The sequence below is a fragment of the Myotis brandtii genome, unplaced genomic scaffold (genome assembly GCF_000412655.1).
Source record: "Myotis brandtii unplaced genomic scaffold, ASM41265v1 scaffold405, whole genome shotgun sequence".
Lineage (NCBI taxonomy): Eukaryota > Metazoa > Chordata > Mammalia > Chiroptera > Vespertilionidae > Myotis > Myotis brandtii.
In genome coordinates this window covers 1376935-1384308 of record NW_005365553.1, presented here as the reverse complement: position 1 = coordinate 1384308, position 7374 = coordinate 1376935, and positions in this window count along the sequence as shown.

Sequence of the window (7374 nt, the reverse complement as noted above, 5' to 3'; positions counted from 1 at the left end):
TCATAATGTTCTAGTGTAGAGGTGTCTTAGATAACTACAGATTTTTAGCTATGGTCATGTGGAAATGACAAGAAGTGTGGATGACAATTTCCTTGAGGATATGAGGCCTGTCTATTTTACTTATTACTAGAGGCCCAGTGCATGAAATTCATGCATGGGTAGGGTCCCTAGGCCTGGCAGGTGATCAGGGCCAATCAGGTTCCCCGCCTCCCCGCCTCCTCCTTTATGTTCACTTGCTATTTCTATAGCTGGAAATTCCTAGTAAAGGAAAATAATGATTTGAACATTATTCTCTCAGAGCCAGAGTAAATACACAAATGGTTATTTTGGAAGATCCTTAAAACATCAGAGCTGTCAAGTACTTGGCATTTAAATACAGGGTCACTAGTATTGAAAACATTTAAGAATATGAATGCTTCTGAAGGGCTTATAATTGTGAATGCTGAAGGATGAATAGTTTTTATAATTTAGAATCAGGAGTTAACACATCATATTTACTATGATAATAACTATTATCACAGTAAATATTATTATAGATATGCAATTTGTGGAGATCTTATTTATAAGAACAAAGTCACAAAAGCAATGATGGAAAATTCAGCTTGGGTGGGGTTGTAAATTGTGGTGCCAGCTTTTTAAGAGGAACAACTGGGTCTCCAGCAGCCTTTGTGTCACTGAGCCCCAATCTGCACTGGTTTTTACAGCCTGTAGTTCTTACTGCTCATAGGGACTTCTTCTCCCAGCTCTGGGACCCTGGGCTTGGGTCTGGTGTGGGGCTGGGACCCCTTGCTCCTCCAGGTGGCCTCCACAGAGACGATCACCCTCCATATTGAAAAAGCAGCACACATGGGTACCAGACCAGCCAGTTCCACACCTGTGCATAAGATAGTGGCATAGGTAATCATCAGTACTCACTGCCTCCCACAACCACATAAAAATTACAACTAAAATACAGAACGAACATCATCCAGAACCACTCGAAAGCTGTCTAATCCTACAACTAGAGAAGTAAAGAAGAAAGCACATTGAGACCGGTAGGAAAGCTTCTGACTTTTGATAGCATGTCCCTCTGTTTTGAAATAGTGCATTAGGTTCTCTTAGTAGGTACATAGTTATGGTCAGAGAGGGAATATTGCCATACAAGTTAACAGGGTTTCTCTTTGGGGTGCAAGTAACTCTCTACAAAATGCAGAGCACAAGTAAACATGATCTGGGGCCACAATTTTAATAGAAAGTTTTTAAAATCTGATTATTTGAGAAATATCAGGAAACAGCAGCAAATGTATTAGACTACTATTGTTCTCTCTCAATATGTGCCCTCTTTAAACAAATGTCATAAATTATAATCTCTTAAATTATTTGTACTTCCTTTGATATGCTGTGTACTTTTATTCTTTCTTGCTATTCCATCTGCCTTTCTACCTGTATCATTTAATGGTCAGTTATACAGACATCAAATTGATTTTTCTTAAATCAAGTGATTCCAAGGAACTTATATGCATACTAGGGGCCCAGTGCATGAATTCGTGCACCTTGAAAGGAACTGTGGGCCGCAAGGCTGCAGTAGGCACAGGAGTGGGTCTTGGCCCATCCTCTGTGCCCCCACCCAACCCCTCCTGCCACGGCCCCTAGTCCCCTGTCTACCGGCAGTGATTGGGACTGGTGCCAGCAGCGGGTGTGAATGGGGCCGGTGCTGTCAGTGGGTGTGAGTGGAAGCTGCTGCCCCAATCACCCCTCAGGAGCAGAGGGAGGTGGAGAAGCCCTCAGGGGCGATCAGGGCCAGCAGCCGCTGCTCACACCCACTGATGGCGCCAAGTGATCAGGACTGGCACCGGGCACTGGCAGCGGGTGTGAGTGGCAGCTCCAGCGCTGGCTGCAGGTGCAAGCACCGGGCAGGACCATGGTACGCGGGAACAAAGTATTTTCAGTAACCACCAGAGGCTCGCCCCGATGACAGCGACCGGCACCCTGTCTTGGTCTGGTGCCCCTGCTCACCTGCTCCACCATCCTGCCATGGCCAATGCCCGCTATGTTCTGCATATGCCCCCTGGTGGTCAACGCATGTCATAGTGACTGGTTGTTTGGTTGTTCCACCATTTGGTCTATTTGCATATTAGCCTTTTATTATATAGGATATGCATAGCCTATGGACACAGACAATAAATAGTGTGGTGAAGATCTGGGAGGGGCAGGTGTGGGGTGGAGGGCTCCATGGGAAATATGTCATAGTGACTGGTTGTTCGGTTGTTCCACCGTTTGGTCTATTTGCATATTAGCCTTTTATTATATAGGATATGCATAGCCTATGGACACAGACAATAAATAGTGTGGTGAAGATCTGGGAGGGGCAGGTGTGGGGTGGAGGGCTCCATGGGAAAAAAGGAGGGGCATCTATAATACTTTCAACAAAAAAGATACATTTAAAAAGGAGAGAAGAAGAAAGAAAGAAAGGAAGAAAGGAAGATGAGAGAAAGAAAGAAAGAAAGAAAGAAAGAGAGAGAGAGAGAGAGAGGGAGGGAGGGAGGAGAAAGAAAGAGATTCTTGATCCAGCCCCCAACAAAATTGACCAAAGAGCCGTTATTATTTGGTTGTTTTAAAAATTATTTGCTTATGTGTCTGTCTTCACTTTTATATTTTATTTATCTTAAAGCCATGACATTGCCATTTTCTATCTCCAATCACTCTTTTAAAGATCTATTGAATGAAATAATTTAATGTTTAATAATTTTGTATTATTTTGTAACTCACATTCCTAATTTATTTCCATTATCAATGGACATTCAGTTTTAATAGTTTTCTATAGCAAACTCCATATTGTTTTAAATTATATCTTTTTATTTCTGAAATTTTCTTTCTAAGTCTTGCCTCAAGTCTTTGCCCTTAAACTCCAGATGAGGAAAACTTCATTTTAATAATCCATTAAAAAACACACATACACACACAAAGGCTCTTTTTTACTGAGAACCATAAAAGTTTTCATATTCATAAATACTCTATTTCCAAATTGAATTTGATGTTAAGAATAATTATTGGCTTCTCATTTCTGTATGTTTGTATACCATGAGGGTTAGGAGTGGGGAGGAGGGGGTTAATGGGAGGGAAAGGGGACAGCTGAAATACTTTCAAAAAAGAAATACATTTTAAAATAAAGGAAGACACCTTTCCTTTAGTTCATAGTTTCATGAACTAATCTCAGGACTAGTCCCCAAACCAATTTGTCAGAGGCCTGCTGCTTACACCTAGTGCCCTGGCCTCACATTCATCTTAGTTGAAATAGTATTATTGACAAAAGTGATTCTGGAGGAAAATTAAGAAAGATAATTAATGTAGTGTCCCTTATAGTTACTAAATAGCATGTCCATCTTTATTTGTTTTGTGGGAGGCATAGAAACTCCGTCCAATTTAAATGAATTTGTGTAAAATTTGGCACAGGGACTCTCAACTCAGAGACCTTATTAAATATAAGGATGATACTACATTACATTTAAACAGCACCTGTTGCAAATTAACATCTAATAGGGTGCAATTAGTTAACATTTTCCTCAAGAGGACAACTGCCTTTTCTCTTTAGTTCAATTCATTTTGCCTAGAAGAATTTGATGTATTTTATTCAGCTTTTGGCTCTAATCAGAGGCGAAATATTTATTTGTTAGAAAGTAAGCACCTGGGTTGTTGAACAGTTCTGTTACACAGCAGAAACATTCTACCCCCTATGGCCTTTTGCTCAAGTACTTGGTAGCCTTTTATACATGTCACTTAGTGAATTCTTCAGCTTCATCTAGATCTGCTAAGGTTTAAGGACTAAATATAACCAAATGTATTCATTTTTTTAAATTAATTTTAATTTTTACTCGACAGCATCTACACATATCATTGAAAAGTTCAGATAGTACTCAAAGGCTTGTAACAAAACAATAGCCATTTCCCACCCTACCATTTCCTTCCAAATTCCCCCAGGACTCATGTTCAGTGGGTATACTGCGGCATGGCTATGGACAGATAATATTGGATTAATTGGTGTCTCTATGTTATGGTTATTAAATATTTTGAAATTCAACCAAATTCCTATCTACCCTCAATTCTCATCTCCAGAACCAATTGCTTTTAAATTTTTTTTGTGAAGAATGAGAGATAAGTAATAGAGAACCATGCAAAATAAAGTCAAGGCCATTATTATTATAGGAAAAAATAGACAAAAAGATAAGAAAAAAATGCAATTTCAGTGGACTGTGGTCAGCAACTGGAATGATCAGTGATGGCGAACCTATGACACGCGTGTCAGAGGTGACACGGGAACTCATTTTTTTTTGGTTGATTTTTCTTTGTTAAATGGCATTCCTCAATTCTCATCTCCAGAACCAATTGCTTTTAAATTTTTTTTGTGAAGAATGAGAGATAAGTAATAGAGAACCATGCAAAATAAAGTCAAGGCCATTATTATTATAGGAAAAAATAGACAAAAAGATAAGAAAAGAAATGCAATTTCAATGGACTGTGGTCAGCAACTGGAATGATTTATATCAGTGATGGCAAACCTATGACACGCGTGTCAGAGGTGACACGCGAACTCATTTTTTTGGTTGATTTTTCTTTGTTAAATGGCATTTAAATATATAAAATAAATATCAAAAATATAAGTCTTTGTTTTACTATGATTGCAAATATCAAAAAATTTCTATATGTGACATGGCACCAGAGTTAAGTTAGGGTTTTTCAAAATGCTGACACGCCGAGCTCAAAAGGTTTGCCATCACTGATTTATATAGTCATAATAATGTTAGATCTGAATTCTGATTTACATCAGAACTATGATACAACTATATTGGGAGGATGTGAAAAGGGAAAATGATGTGTTAATAACATAAAAGTGTCAGGTAACATAAACCTTAATTAGATAGTGTCTAAAACTGATAAAATAGCCCTATAAACATATAACAAATTGTTTATAAATATGAAATCAAATAGAAGAAGAAACATCTAAAGAATTTATTTCCTCTGCTCACATTTTCTGTTCTTTTAGGGATTACCCTAGAAATTGAAATTTTCGATATTATCTCATTAATGTTCAAATATATTTCAACTAGAGGCCCAGTGCATGGATTTGTGTACTGGTGGGATCCCTCAGCCTGTCTTGCGGGTATCGGGCCAAAACCGGCTCTCCCCCCCACCCCGAGGGGTCCCAGATTGCGAGAGGGCAGTTCTCGGGTGATGCACCCCAGAATTGGGCTACCTCCTCTCTTCTCACAATATTATGTCACTTTCTCTCTGTAACTGTCTTGCTTCTTTTATCTCACTTTCCCCTAAGTTTGGCAGTAACTGACGACTTGTGGGCATTTAGCTGCAAAATGCAATTATTTAGCAAACAGGACTTATTTATCCTGGAACCTAGTCGGCCTAGGGCAGGACCCTGCTCAATGTCAGGCTCCCGCCCAGGCCCTTCCACCCAGGCAGAGTCCTGTGCTGGCCGGAACCTCCTTCTCAATGTCAGGCTCCCGCCCAGGCCCTTCCACCCAGGCAGAGTCCTGTGGTGGCCGGAACCTCCTTCTTCTCACCTGAGCTGCTCCTTCACCTCCTTCCCTCCCCAGAGGTTGCCTGCTGGCACTACTGTCTGCCCAGAAGGAGGGAAGCCATGGCCGGTTTCACAACTGAGAGTGGTAGTGGAAACATTCGCTGCCTCCACTGGAAATCGATATTAAGCGGATGGGCCAGCAAGGATGCCAGATGTCAGGGCCTCAGCCAGTAGGTCCTGCACGTCTCATCATTTAGCTAATATAGTCAAACAGTTTTTGTAAGGGCCAGACCCATGACCTCTGCCATGGGCTAGAGGCCTGGTGGGGAGCCAGATCCGAAGTGGGGAGCCAATGGCTAGAGGCCCAGTGCATGGATTCGTGCACCAGTGGGGTCCCTCAACCTGGTCTGCGGGGACAGGGCAGAAACCAGCTCTCTGACATCCCCCGAGGGGTCCCGGATTGTGAGGGGGTGGTTCTCAGGTGATGCACCCTGGAATCGGGCTCCCTCCTCTCTGTTTCTGGGTGTGTCACCTGAGAACTGCAGCTGCCAAGTCACCGCAGCTCGGCAGCTCCTGTGGTGGGCATCTGCCCCCAGTGGTCAGTGTGTGTCATAGTTACCAGTCAGATGGTCAAACATTCAGCCAATCAGCTAGTCACTTAGACTTTTATATATATAGATTAGAGGCCCAGTGCACGAAATTTGTGCACGGGGGGGAGGGATCCCTCAGCCTGGCCTGCATAAAAAAAAAAAGACCGTACCCTTTTATGTAATGATGTTTATTTTGAATTTATATTAGTTCACACAAACACTCCATCCATGCTTTTGTTCCGGCCCTCCGGTCCAGTTTAAGAACCCATTGTGGCCCTCGAGTCAAAAAGTTTGCCCACCCCTGGGCTAGTCACTTAGACTTTTATATATAGAGATTAGAGGCCCAGTGCACGAAATTTGTGCACGGGGGGGGGGGGCCCTTCAGCCCGGCCTGCAATGACGCCAGCATCCCATGACCCGGCTGGCCTCTGGCCAGAGGCCCTCCTGCCCGCCCTCCCTCCTTCCGTGGGCGGGGGCGCACGGGACGCTGGGGCTCATCGCCTGAGGGTGGATCCAGCTGTGCCGCTCAGCCACCGCTCCCCCCGGCGGGGCTGACAGGACCGGACACTCTAGCAGCAGGGCTTAGGGGACTGGGCGCCGCCATCTTGTGGCTATGGGCGCCGCCATCTTTGTGATGGAGTGATGGTTAATTTGCATATTTCCTTTTTATTAGATAGGATACCATTGTTCTTTCAGAAAATACAAGAACTATAGAACATTTTTTTTCTATTTAACACTCCATCCTCAGACTTACATGTTATTGATTATGTCTTTTGATTATACTTTTAACCACTAAAACATATTATTATTTTATGTAGCTATTGTTCACTTTTCACTTGCTTTGGTGTTCATTTCTGGGATCACTGTCCTCATGCATATAGTACCTCCTTTAGAGTTTCCTTTGATGAGGCAGGTGTGCCTTGGCTTGGGTAGAAGGCAGTGTCATGATGGGCAATGGGAATCTTGTATACATTCCTTGTATGCAGAAGAAATCTTACATGGAGGCATATTTAAATAAAATAGGAGAGGTGGTTTTTTTAAAAAAAATTTTAATATATTTTTATTGATTTCAGAGAGGAAGGAAGAGGGAGAGAAAGATAGAAACATCCATGATGAGAGAGAATCATGGATTGGCTGCCATCTGCACCCCCCTCCCCACTGGGGATTGAGCCCACATCCTGGGCATGTGCCCTTGACTGGAATTGAACCTGGGACCTTTCAGTTTGGAGCCCATCGCTCTATCCACTGTGCCAAATGGGCTAGGGCAAGAGGTGG